Here is a 15,451-nt window from a genome sequence, read left to right as displayed (position 1 = left end):
GGACCGATAGAATAAATACTAGGCTTACAAAGAATAAGTCTTGGAGTCGATTTGTTTGACTGAAGACAGTGCTCCAGCATGGCCGCAGTCAAATGCCTGAAACAAGTAAAAGAATAAAATAGATTTGGTTTCTCAGGTAAAAAAAAAGAAACAGAACTGGAGTTGCCTCCCTTAGGTATTCTACACTCATTGAAATATTCCCAACGATAAACACGACGACATAGTCGCTCGAGCTGTTAGAGACGACAGCTAAATCCTCTTTATATCGTACTGGAAAGGAATAACTCATTGCTTAATGTTCAGCTGCACAAAGGCATACTTATGACTATTTATGATTCAGACAACCACGTTTCTTGATACCCATGTTTATCATAAACTGACCTATGTGTAAATGTCTGCATCAACCTTACCATCATTAGCCACGGATATGTAAATAGTAGCATTTACATTATTATATATTAACATAATGTATATGTAGACATACACTCTCGGAAAATATTCGTAGGTGCAGGCGTATGGTTAAGAAGAGAGTGGGTTACGTCTCCACCATGTACGCCCAATTTTGATTTCGAAGTATTAAAAAAGAATAAGGCACTAAAAGAGAATGACTCTCCCCAGACACAACAGAATATGCTTCAACACACGAACTCATATAAAGAATCTTGCAAACCAAATCCAAAAACGAAGTATTAAAAAAGTTATTTAGAAATCATTAAGAGAAACGAACGACAAAATCGAACCGTCCGCATTTTAAAACCGAAAATTAGAAAAAAAAAAAAAAATTCCAAAAACCTTTTCACATGTTGCCCCCCCCCCCCCATCACTACATCACTTCCAAAGTTTCGACTTTAGCGTCGCAGTCAACACATGCGCAATGGCGAAAAGGGTTTCAAAAGTTCGTGTCTATGCCGTAGACTGCGAGGGGATGGGGGGTAAATTTTTTTTTTTAACTTGAAATTTTACAAAGATTTTTTGGAAAATATTTTCAGAAATCTCCGTATTTTCCCACATATTTTGCAAAAAAATAAAAATTTAAAAAATGCCAAAAATTAAGAAATTGGTGGGAGTGAAATTGAAATTTTGAAATGCCAATTTCAGCCAATTTTTTTCAGTTTCGTAATCTCCGTACCGGAGGTTTCTGTTAAGAAAAAATATGAAATAACTAGTAAAAATAAAGGGTGGGGGGTGACAAATAGAAGTCTTGCCAATATATTATTTATTATTCTTTTAATGTATACGTATAATTTTTGAACGCGAGATAGTTGTGAGAAGAGCCTAGAAAGTTAGGTAATTACTATCAGAAGACGAGGAGAAAAGTTACCGACAAGTACTCAAAACTTGCACCTTATTCACAGTTTCCAAACATTGTACCACTAAACCAAAATATACTCAAACAAAGGCGGCGAGCTGGCAGAAACGCCGGGCGAAATGTGTAGCCGTATTTCGTCTGTCGTTATGTTCTGAGTTCAAATTCCGCCGAGGTATACTTTGCCTTTCATCCTTTCGGGATCGATAAATTAAGTACCAGTTACGCACTAGGGTCGATGTGATCGACTTAATCCGTTTGTCCCCTCTGTGTCTAGCCCCTTGTGTGTAGTAAAGAAATAGGTACTTCATCTGCCGCTACGTTCTGAGTTCAAATTCCGCCGAGGTCGACTTTGCCTTTCATCCTTTCGGGGTCGATTACATAAGTACCAGTAACGCACTGGGGTCGATATAATCGACTTAATCCGTTTGTCTGTCCTTGTTTGTCTTCTCTGTGTTTAGCCCCTTGTGGGTAGTAAAGAAATAAGTATTTCGTCTGCCGTTACGTTCTAAGTTCAAATTCTGCCGCGGTCGACTTTGCCTTTCATCCTTTCGGGGTCGATAAATTAAGTACTAGTTACGCACTGGGCTCGATGTATTCGACTTAATCCCTTTATCTGTCCTTGTTTGTTCCCTCTATGTTTAGCCCCTTATGGGCAATAAAGAAATATACACAAACGAGTTGCAGGAGCGACTTTAACAGTGACACACACTCGCGCGCGTGTGTGTGTGTGCTGTTCACTGACAAAACTTCGTACTGCTTACTTTTGCGAAATTTTGTCAGTGAACACGTCGCGGTTTCCAAGTGAAGAAAATATTTTGACACAAATGAAATTTTAATAGCAGTGAAACTAGTACTACTTAAATACAGATGTCCCTTAACGGTTCTACTTAAATACAGGTGTTACGTACAAACATTTTAAATGTACGCTGTGTGGATGTGTAATGACACCTTAACCCTAAACTAACCCCAAACTAGCCCTAATCTTAACCCTAAAAGCTAACCCTCCCCTTCATACCTATTTCTTTACTACCCACAAGGGGCCAAACAAGGACAGACAAACGGATTAAGTCGATTACATCGACCCCAGTGCGTAACTGGTACTTAATTTATCGACCCCGAAAGGATGAAAGGCAAAGTCGACCTCGCGGAATTTGAACTCAGAACGTAACGGCAGACGAAATACGGCTACGTATTTCGCCCGGCGTGCTAACGTTTCTGCCAGCTCGCCGCCCTTCTCCCCTTCATATCGTTACGTAGAAGCGTTGGAACCTCTATTTAAGTAGTGCCGTGAAACTAACGGTTTCTGTGTGTTCTTGAATGGCTTACAAACATCCGCGCTGCAATTGTTTTTGTTTCAGCACACGATCTCAGATCAAATCACTTGCTATGCAAGTACATCTCCGTAATTTTTTAAAATCACTGTGGATAAATGCCAGCAATGACCTTCTCAGGCTCCCCGATATTTTAAAATCTAAACAGAAATAATCGGGGGCAGGGAGTAGGGTTGCCAAAAAATTCATAATTTCTTAAATTTTCTTTTTTATAGCATATAAATGTATATATGGGGAAGCGTTTGAACGCATGCCTGGGGAGTGCTGCCACACTCGCCGTAATCTCCTGATTTGGCACCAACGGATGTCCACCTCTTTCGATCTCTTTTAAATACTATGCGCGGAGTTTCGTTCAATATTGATGCAGAATTGAGAGGTTGGTTGGATCAAATTTTCGAGTCGAAATAGTGTGATTTCTACCAACGAGGTATTGAAAATCTTGTTGAACGTTGGGAAGAAGTTGTAAACAACAAGGGCGAATACATTATTGATTGATTAGTTGATATTTTTTATTAAACCTTTTAAAACATTTAAATTTAAAAAAATTTAAAAAACGGCGGGAACTTAGTTGCCAACCCAATACAAGATAATTGCCGTAAGTGCTACGCAGTAGGATTGATCACAGAATCGCATGGTTTCCAAGCACAATTCTAAATCATAGTTACAGCCACATCTATACTGCTGTTATGCCTTTTTTAGAATCCACAACTCAGTGGGTCAGCTACTATGCCCCGTTCATTGGAGCAATAGTCATGTTTAGTCATGTGAATAGCCTTCTCATATGAAAATAAGCGTGAGTGCAGGCGCAGGAGTGGCTGTGTGGTAAGTAGCTTGCTTAAAAACCACATGGTTCCTGGTTCATTCCCACTGCGTGGCACCTTGGGCAAGTGTCTTCTACTGTAGCCTCGGGCCGACCAAAGCCTTGTGAATGGAGGTACTACTTGAGAACAGTGGTCCCGGTGCACGCACCCGCGTGCTCGCGCGTCTGCACTAGCTAGTCATGACTAGTCGATCCTTACTTTGTGTTTTTGTGTGTTATTTACTTTGTTTAAAAAATTATTTACTTTGTGTAAAAAAATTTATTATGTGTTTTATTTACTTTGCTAGGTAGTCGTTGTAGGATGCGCGACTACGCGAGTGCGCGCACCGGGACCACTGTTCTCAAGTAGTACCGTTAGTGGATTTGGTAGACGGAAACTGAAAGAAGCCCGTCGTATATATGTATATATATATATATGTATGTGTGTGTATATGTTTGTGTGTCTGCGTTTGTCTCCCCAGCATCACTTGACAACCGATGCTGGTGTGTTTACGTCCCCGTAACTTAACGGTTCGGCAAAAAGAGACCGATAGAATAGGTACTAGGCTTCCAAAGAATAAGTCCTGGGGTCGATTTGCTCCACTAAAGGCGGTGCTCCAGCATGGCAGCAGTCAAATGACTGAAACAAGTAATAGAGTATGTGATGCAGCGTATCAAGTATTGTTAAATATTTACCAACGTAGACTTACTCTAGCAGAATGATATATATGGGTCATATCTAATAAATAGCTTCTTAGATTCTAAGTCAGGGTTCGAAACCGAACCTACATTTTTCTACTAGTTCCTTTCCTATCATTCTCAGCATTAGCATTCAAACATCTATGAGACTCAACTGCCACACTTGGTTAAGTTCTAATGTGTAAGTTAACATTTTAAGGTTAAGTATGGTTCAGACAGTGGAGGCACATGGCCTAGTGGTTAGAGCAGCGGAATCGCGCGGTCGAGGGATCGCGGGTTCGAATCTCAGACTGGGCGATGTGTGTGTTTATGAGTGAAACACCTAAGCCCCACGCGGTTCCGGCAGAAGGAATGCTGACTCTTTCACCACAACGTTCTTTCCTCCTGCATCTTGCAGCTGACCTGCGACAGACCGGCGACCCATCCAGGTGGGGAACCTATACGCCAAGGAAACCGGGAAACCGCCCCTTATGAGCCAGGCTCGAGAAGGAACAAACAACAATGGTTCAGGCAGCTAAGAGCTGGAAATCCTTTGTCGGTAGGGTGGGTGGCTGTCTTACTCTGAAGAACCATTAAATCTTTCAAATCATAGCCTACCGTTTTAAAAAGTGAAGGGCACATTGAATAACACAAATACACCAAGTCTGAAAAGAAAAACGGGATGGTTATGAGTAGAAGGCGTCAGGATTTGAACTCAGAACAAATAAATACCACGTTCCCTCACAGTACTTTTAATGCTGACAGTTCATAAAAATAATCAAACTTCACAAAAACAACACGTAGACATGGCTGTGTTCTTAAGAAGCTCGCTTTGCAACTACGTGGTTTCGAGATCGTTTCCAGTGCGCTGCACCTTGGACCTTAGGACTTTGCGAGTAAATTCGGTAGACCGAAGCTATGCCGGAGACCGTCGTGCACATGTATGTGTGTGTGTGTCCCCGTCCACCACAGCTTGACAACCGGTGCTGGTTTGTTTACGTCCCCGTGACTTGGCGGTTCGGCTTGAGAAACCGATAGAATAAGTACCTGACTTATGTACTGGGATCGATTTGTTCGACTAAACCTTTTGAGGCGTTGCCCCAGCGTGGCCACAGTCCAATGACTGAAACAAGTCAAAAGAAATAGAATTTCCGCTTCACTCTGCCACCGCCACCACCACCACCACCAGCCGTTCAAGAATTTGGACCTGGAGATCTCCATTTCCAGCGACTTCGAGGGCTACCTCCCAGTAGTGTCGAGCGTCAACGAAGAGCCCTCGACGACAACAAGACGACCAAAGTTTTTTTTTCCAAGGTCTGGGGTCTCCCGCCCCTAAGCCCTAGATCACCACCTAATCACCCTTATCCGTCTTGTTGCTTAACAACCACCACCACCACCACCACCACCATCATCATCATCATCATCATCATCATCATCATCATCATCTACCATTTATTTCATTCTTTTACTTCATTCTTTTACTTGTTTCAGTCATTTGACTGCGTTCATACTTGTGCACCACCTTTAGTCGAACAAATCGACCCCAGGACTTATTTCGTCGTTCCATTTTTGCCGAACCGCTAGGTTACGAGTACGTAAACACACCAACATCGGTTGTGAAGCGATGGTGGGGGACAAACACAGACACAAATATCAAATACATACATGCTTATACATACATACATACATACATACATACATACATACATACATACATACATACATATATATATAACGGCGGTGCATCAGCATGGCCGCAGCTCTGAGCTGAAACTAGAATATATATATATATATATATATATATATTATATACAAATAAGAAAATGGAGGAACAAATTCATTTCAATCATCAACTTACAGATATTACCATTTCATATTATTTAACTATATAAGTAAGAACATCAAAATCGAACAATATATTTTACCTTCGCCCAACCGATACAATAAATGAATTAATTGCATTGCAATTATAAGCATTTAAGTATTTGTCATTTGGGTCCTTCACCAGCAATATATTGTATAACTGATATCCCATAGTGGGTTACACTCATAACCCCTATCTTACTTTGTACTAAATATATATATATATATATATATACTAGCTGACGTACCCGGCAATTCCCGGGAAAGCGGAGCTTATCCTTTGGTTGCGTTCTCATAATTGTTTCACTAATCCATTAACAACAATACAAAGTATGTAGCCCTTAAAACGGTTTTTGTGCATTTATTGAGAATACCGAACTGTCTTACACAAGACAGGTTTTAAAGAACTTAGGAGGAAATACTAATAAGGTATGTATACTAAAATCGTGAAGCATGTTACGTAATAAGAGGCTAATCAGATAGGAGATAATAACAATTCAAAGTAAATAACTCTGAAAAAAGCTTTTGTGCGTTCGCAGAGAATATTAACCTCAGTGGCGCTAGTGTTGGTATATTCGTGAATAAGTCACTAACCGAAATAAGTGGATCTATTGTTTAGGAAAATACTATTTACTTGTTTAAGCGTTGTACTGGCTAAATTGCGAAAATAACTCAAATAGTTCAAATACTAAGAAATAAGCATGCTCAATTTGATTTATACGAAATAATTTACGAACATGACTGGGTTATTTCCCTTGGTTAAATATAAGGATCCCTTTCAGGAACGAATGGGTTATTTACCTTTGATGTTTAAAAATATATTAGTTATATGTAGTAGATATAAGAATCTCTTCCAGGGGCCCTATTATCGATTTTTTTTCAGCAATCTAAGTATGTCACTAGTTTTCCAGACATGAATTCTATTCACAAGTCAAGTTTCATCAAAATCGATAAAACGATGTAGATAACAACGAAACAAACATCACACCCACAGATTTCCATATATGTAATAGATACGACAGACTTCTTTTAGTTTCCGTCTACCAAATCCACTCACAAGGCTTTCGTCGGCTCGAGGCTACAGTAGAAGACACTTGCCCAAGGTTCCACGCAGTGGGACTGAACCCGGAACCATGTGGTTGGGAAGCAAACTTGGTTATATACTTTAAAGGTCGAACTACTAAGCTGTGATATTCATACGTTTCGCAAAGCTTTTGAATGAAAAACCGGGACGAAAATTGAAACCGTTTCGTAGTTGTTTATAAGACATGATTTCTCTATTACCTCCTACCATCTTCACTTTTGTGGACACCACCGTCACCAGATGATACCACCCTGACACTCGCCACTTCCCCACTACACCATAACTACTATAATGATCATCCTCACCCCCACCACCATCATCATCATCAGTACACACCATCACCACTGCTACTATCATTATCGCCACCATCACCACCACCGCTATCACTAACACTACTACTACTATTGTTCAATATGACTAATTCGGTTTATATGTTGACTACAAACTAAGTTGCTAGCAATGGTAACCACGTAACCAACAGTGGTAACCAAGGTAATCAAGGTAACAAACTGAACTCTACGAGCCAAGGAGAAAATTAGGTTCGATATGCTAAAAATAACTGCCAAATTCCCTTGAATCAGACAGTTTTCTTTTTTTCTTTTTTGTTAGTGAATTGCAATTTATATTTTATTTGGTCGTTTAAATGCAAAGAAACAGGAAAGAAAAGATAATAGAAATGAAACGAAAGAAAAGGAAAAAAAGGGAGTGTAAAACAGCGGAAGCCGGATGGGGAGGGGACGAAGGGCCACACACCCCAGAACAAGAGGGGTGCTCAGGTGTACCCTGCGGTAATCGCGATGGCGTTACTGGGGAGAATGGCCAGCGACGCTTGCTGTAGCGGTCACTCCACCTCGCGGAGCTGATTTCTCAGACAGGCTGCCGTTATCCCTAATCTGCAGAAAAATAGGGATAACGACGACAACCGGCACAAACCGATAGCGGCCGGCCAAACCCCTGTATTTATTGGTTTTTCTCTCCTCCGCATTATGGGCGGCGGCTTCTGGGTTTGCAGCCAAAGCTGCAAGTTTGGAGCCAGAGAACGTGTAACTGCTCGTCGCATCCCAGACTAGAGATCTGCCTCCCTTGATTAGCAAGAGGGTTATCCCGCCGAGGGTGTTTATCGTCATCGCAGTCGAAACCTGCTGGCTCAAGTTAAGATGGGAAACCAGCTGCGTCAAGACCCCTTCAGATTATGTCATTCAGAGCGGCACGTCGGGGGAATCGGTCCGCTCCAAGGCTGCAGGATAAAGGATGCAAGTCGAATTCGTATACTACCGCTCCACAGCAACATTTGTGCGACTTTAACTCGCGGAGACCGAGGCGTTGGACCACTCCGATACGGGTACACTCATCGTTTAGAAGAGTGCCAGTAGATGAGGGCACCGAATTGAGCCATTCGCCGCTATTTGACAGCGTTGGTCTAGTGATGTCTCTAGCCACGCGAGTGTGAATTTGCAGCTGATGTCGCCCCAGTTGCGTTGGATATCCGTATTCTGGGGGACGGCAAACCCATCAGCGGTCCAATCGGTTATGGCTGACTCCGGTTCCTGGTCCGCACCAGGTTCGGCTATCTCGTGCAGTATCTCGCCAATGAGGGTGCGGCTGGAGGAGACTGAGGAAAGATAGGCCGACAGAGCCAGGTCCATTCCAGATCGGAGACCAAAAGCAAAAAGATTTCATCGTAAGGCAGAAGCAGAAAATGTGTCTAGGCTTTGCACAAATAGAAAAAAAAATTCATGTCTTAGTAACACTTGACTTAAGAGTGCCATAACACCAAATAAAAAGCTTCGTCCTGCTAAAAACATTTCAACTCCAGTTGTTCACTTGGGTAATTCAATTTGTGTTCCTTTTCCCTTTCTTAAAAAAGGTAAGGTTACCATGGTTCCATCAGAGGATACTGCCACGGGCTCTGTTAATGGACTCAATGAAAAATTGGTGCGTGTTGTCCAAATGACGTGTGGATGTGTATGTTTAGAGGTTTGGGAGGAATGAAGGTTCGTGTCATCTATGTAAGGGTGGACGTTGTTAGATGTGACAAAAGTAGGTTATTGAAGAGAGTGAGGAACAGAACCGAACCCTACGGAATACCAGAGCTGGTTGAGAGTGGGGCAGAAAGAGCTCCGTCAATACATGCAACAATAGTACACCCTGATAGGAAGTTACCGATTCAAGAGATCCTATATGTGGGAATTTTTTTTATTGGAAATTTGCATGGCAGACACGGTCGAAAGCTTTACTGATGTCCAGGGCAACAACATTGCTTTCACTGAACATCTTTAAAGTGAGACTCTACAGGTGTGTGTCATAAGAGAGAGATAGATGGATAGATAGGTAGATAGATAGATAAATAGATAGATAGATAGATAGATAGAGAGAGAGAGAGAGAGAGAGACAGACAGACAGACAGACAGAGACATACAGACAGACTGAAAATGATGGAGAATTTCGGTGTTTATGGCTGTCTCCATTACTTTGGATATAGTTGGAGAGCATTGGAGATATGTCTGGCTGGGTCAGAGGAGTTGACTTTCTTTTGAATGGGATACATTGAAGCGTGCTGCCAAAATATCTCTGTAGAAAGAGAGAGATTAGAGAATTCGATCAGTAAAGGTGAAGTCTTGGGGTATGTTGTTTAAATGTATCGAAGGGACATTTAAATGTATCGATTTGAAATCTTACACCTACCCTACAATGTCATTCTAAAAATAAACAATCACATCATGGAAATTTTCGAATCTATGAAATAATGCATGATTAATTCAAAATAATGTGAATAAATAAGCATTACATTTGGTAAAATACTCCGAGTGCTAAAAGATGAGAAGAGGATATTAAGAGGGCTCCGCAAAGTTGCAAGAGATCATTTTGGTAAGGGTCCAGAAGGATCGGTTGCAGTTTGGACAGCAAGAATGTTTGAGGGCCATTATGTGATACACGGAGTCATCTTTTGCACACCGAATAGTGGTTTTACAAGAACTGCGCAGCTAGGTGAGCGCCTCTCAGTTTTGAAGAATGGGTGAGATTTTCCAGACGTTGTAGGCCATCTCTTCCACCCCCGAACTCGGAACATCTGGCTTTCTGTTGAGTGGGGTGTGGTATGAAGGAACATGTCTAAAAGTAAAGTTTCAGCCATCAGCCTGGCTGTTTTTGAGGGGTCGGGACTGAAGGACAGATGCTACCAGGAATAATGACACAAAACTCGTGTTGGTAAAGATAATTAAGTCGGCTGACTTAATTATCATTATCAACATAAATATCTACTTAAAGCGAACAGCGAGATAAGACACATACCGTTGACTGCAACAGTAACAATAGTCTATAATAATGGACAATTGACAAGACAGAAACGCACTAATGTTACATAAACTTTCACTGTTTATCTAGTATCTTCAACTTATATTTATCCTTTGTCTTCTGTTTTGCTTCTATGTATTCCTAGTTTAAATGCCTCTCTCTCTATCTCTCTCTCTCTCTCTTCAGATATATATATATATATATATATATATATATATAGTGGCCCCCATCTCCCTCCGTTTATGACTGAGCCCCATTTTCACACCAACAAACTAACACCAGTCAGCCAGGGAGCTCCTAGATTAACTATTCCTAACTTATATAGCTTGCCGTATCATTCATTATTAAAGAGTCACAAAGCAGAACCTTTTACTTTCAAAATATTTAATTAACAATACAACGTGTATGCGTATGTTATATGAGAATCACACATCTGGTGCAATACATTTGCTGCAAACAAAAAACATCAGATGTGAAGTGTATTTCATGAAGAATATATTTTTAAGGGGTTATAAGGTCTACTGAAGCTAAAATATATGATGATGTTAAAGATTGGTCAACTGATCGGCGAGGAATACCAGCCAAATCTTCCATAGCATCTTGAAATAAGGAAAAACTCATCAGACAATGCAATCATTGACGTACAAAAAACATGGTCGTGGCTGGAACGCTTTTGATCATAAATTTGCTCGATTAGGGTTGATTTGGGGCTAAACAATTACAATTTCTCATGCTACCTTTTATCTTTTACTTGGTTCCTTCATTGGACTGCGACCAGGCTGGAGCACCGCCTTGAAGAGGTCAATCGATCAAATTGATCTAAGTACGTATTCGTTTTTTTTTTTATTTCAAAGTCTGATATTTACTCTGTCGGGATCTTTTGACAAACCGCTAAGTTATGGAGACATATACAAACCAGTACCGGTTGTCAAGTTGTTGCGGTGAACATACACACACACACACACACACATACATGTATGTGTCATTTGACTGCAGCCATGCTGGAGCAACGCCTTCAGTCGAACAAATCGACCTCTGGGTTTATTATTTGTAAACCTAGTACTTCGGTCACTTTTGCCGAACCGCTAAGTTACGGAGACGAGAATACACCAACATCGGTTGTCAAGCAGTGGGGGGGGGTACAAACACGGACACACAAACACACACACACACACACATATATATATATATACACACACATATATATATATAATATATATATATATATATAGTGGCCCCCATCTCCCTCCGTTTATGACTGAGCCCCATTTTCACACCAACAAACTAACACCAGTCAGCCAGGGAGCTCCTAGATTAACTATTCCTAACTTATATAGCTTGCCGTATCATTCATTATTAAAGAGTCACAAAGCAGAACCTTTTACTTTCAAAATATTTAATTAACAATACAACGTGTATGCGTATGTTATATGAGAATCACACATCTGGTGCAATACATTTGCTGCAAACAAAAAACATCAGATGTGAAGTGTATTTCATGAAGAATATATTTTTAAGGGGTTATAAGGTCTACTGAAGCTAAAATATATGATGATGTTAAAGATTGGTCAACTGATCGGCGAGGAATACCAGCCAAATCTTCCATAGCATCTTGAAATAAGGAAAAACTCATCAGACAATGCAATCATTGACGTACAAAAAACATGGTCGTGGCTGGAACGCTTTTGATCATAATTTGCTCGATTAGGGTTGATTTGGGGCTAAACAATTACAATTTCTCATGCTACCTTTTATCTTTTACTTGGTTCCTTCATTGGACTGCGACCAGGCTGGAGCACCGCCTTGAAGAGGTCAATCGATCAAATTGATCTAAGTACGTATTCGTTTTTTTTTTTATTTCAAAGTCTGATATTTACTCTGTCGGGATCTTTTGACAAACCGCTAAGTTATGGAGACATATACAAACCAGTACCGGTTGTCAAGTTGTTGCGGTGAACATACACACACACACACACACACACATACATGTATGTGTCATTTGACTGCAGCCATGCTGGAGCAACGCCTTCAGTCGAACAAATCGACCTCTGGGTTTATTATTTGTAAACCTAGTACTTCGGTCACTTTTGCCGAACCGCTAAGTTACGGAGACGAGAATACACCAACATCGGTTGTCAAGCAGTGGGGGGGGGTACAAACACGGACACACAAACACACACACACACACACATATATATATATACACACACACATATATATATATATATATATATATATACACACACATATATATATATATATACACACACACACACACACACACACACATATATATATATATATATATACGAGAGGTTTCATTCAGTTTCCGTCTGCCAAATCCATTGACAGGGCTTTGGTCGGCCCGAGGATTTAGTAGAAGACACTGCTCAAGGTGCCACGCAGTGGGATTGAACCCGGAATCATGTGGTTGGTAGGCAAGTTACCTACCTTACAGCTACTCCTACGCCTATACACACACACACACACACATATATAATATATATATATATATATATATATATATATAATATATATATATATATATATATATATATATATATATTATATATATATATATATATATATATATATATATATATATATATATAATATATATATATATATATATATATATATATATACTTCTAATATAAAGATAAAATTTTATTAAAAATTTGTATCAGTGGCCAGCATATGAAAAATATCTTTTAAGGTGAAAATTATGCAATTATAAATAAGGGCAAGAAAGAAAAAAAATTTATTTGCCAACATGCTGAAAAATAGACGCTAAATCGTCTAACCACACTCACACACACACACACATATATGTATGTATATATTAAGGAAAGAAAACTCCGAATGACCCGTCCTTGTTTTCTTTGTATCGTCTATCTGGATGTTTTGTTGTCTCATTTTTGTATCACCTAACTGTCTGGATATTGTACTAATGTTTTTTTTTTCATGCAAAAACATGAAATTAAAAGAAACCTGACTTTATTTTTCAATGCAAAACATCGAAATTACAGTGCAACATAGACATATTTCCAAATACATGAACTCACACACACATTTAAATTTTCATAGAACCTTTTATCTTCTCTCTGGCACCTTATGCAAAAAAAGGGAAAAAAAGCAAAAAACAAAAATGTTCTAAGTGATGATCGCACCCCATCTTTTCAAGAAAATGGTAATGACTAAATAAATAAATAAATGGAAGTCAAAATTGAAGAAGGTCCCGCCCTCCCCCCTCCCCTTTATCTATCTATCTATATCTATCTATCTATCTATCTATCTATCTATCTATCTATCTATCTATCTGTCTGTCTGTCTGTCTGTCTGTCTGTCTGTCTATCAACTGTCTATCTATATATCTGTCTGTCTGTCTATATATATATCTATCTGTCTATCTAGCTAGCTAGCTATCTACCCCTCTATCTCCATTGCCCTGCAACCGCAACCCCAAAAAAGCAAAACAAAAAAATCATCTTTTATATAAATAAACAACATGTTTGAAAGCGCTACTAATAATGACTAAATAAAAAAATCATTTTTCCAAAGTTCTGGCGGCCTCCTCTTTTCTGTATATATATATATATATATATAATATATATATATATATATATATATATATATATATATATATATATATATATAATATATATATATAATAATAATAATAATAATAATAATAATTGTGTACAGTGCTCAGGTGCACTACAACTCATCTAAAGTGTATATATAATCAGGTGTAGTTTCGGCGGATTTCGGAAAGCATGAGGGCCTTAAAGGATGCAGTGTCATGGCAGTCAACAACTGACGCAGGCAGTTTATTCCACGCTTCAGCAACCCTGAGCGTGAAAAAATGTTTCCGAAAGTCATGGGAGCTGTGTTGTTTTCTGACTTTGTAGACATGTCCACGTGTGTTAGACACATGGAGATCAAAAAGGTGTTCAGTGTTGTGGTTGGTGAGGTGGTTGATAACTTTGTGGGTGTTTACCAAGTCCGTCGCCAGACGCCGGAGCTTCAGTGAATCCATGCCCAGGGAAACAAGGCGCTCAGAATATGGTAGGTGTCTGATGGAGGGTATGCGTTTGGTTGCACGTCTCTGGACAGATTCCAGGAGGTCAATGTTCTGAGCAAGATAGGGGTTCCAAACTGATGATGCGAATTCCAAGTGTGGTCGTACCATAACTATATACAGTTTTAAATAGATGGCTGGAGAGCGGCTAACAAAAGTCTTGCTGAGTGATGCCAAGACACCCTCGGCTTTCTTGACAATTTTAGAGATGTGCTTTGTCCAACGTAAATCACTGCTGACAGTGATGCCTAGGTCACGCTCGCAAGAGGATTTCTTGATATCAGTGGTATGGAGGGAGTATGTGGACGCAGGGTTTTTTCTCCCAAAATGCATGGTGGTACACTTGTCCACAGCCAGTTTCAGTTGCCAGTCTGTGATCCATTGCTGCATTGTGTCTAGGTCTGATTGCAGGAAAGAGTTGTAGACATCAGGATCTGTCCTCTTGATTTCAAGGTACAGCTTAATACATACATACATACATACATACATGCATGCATACATACATACATACATACATACATACATACATACATACATACATACATACGTACGTACGTACGTACGCACGCATGCATGCATGCATGCATGTATGTATGTGTGTATGTATGTATGTATGTATGTATGTATGTATGTATGTATTAAGGGAACCAATTTAACTTTTTTTCAGTTTTTGACAAAGCAAAATAGTTATATTTCGGGTCCGGGCATGGCAATGCAATAGTAAAGGAAGTACAGTTATGACACTAACACATATATTCGATAGGACCACCTCTGTTTCGAATAACAGCCTTAAGTCTAGATGCGAATGCTTCACACGCGGCGCGCACCTCTTCTTGCGGAATCGAAGCCCATTCCTGGCGCATACTCTGAAATGTTCATATTGCTGTACAGCAAGTCGTTTCCAAATTTCTGACTGAGTGAACTTTCTCATGGTGTTGTTTCTCTCACAGACGGTATCCTGCTGACCCTACTAAACTGTGTAGTCGACAAAATCAAAAACGAACAATGGGTA

Source organism: Octopus sinensis, linkage group LG10 (assembly GCF_006345805.1).
Source record: "Octopus sinensis linkage group LG10, ASM634580v1, whole genome shotgun sequence".
Lineage (NCBI taxonomy): Eukaryota > Metazoa > Mollusca > Cephalopoda > Octopoda > Octopodidae > Octopus > Octopus sinensis.
Note: the sequence above shows the minus strand (reverse complement) of the source record.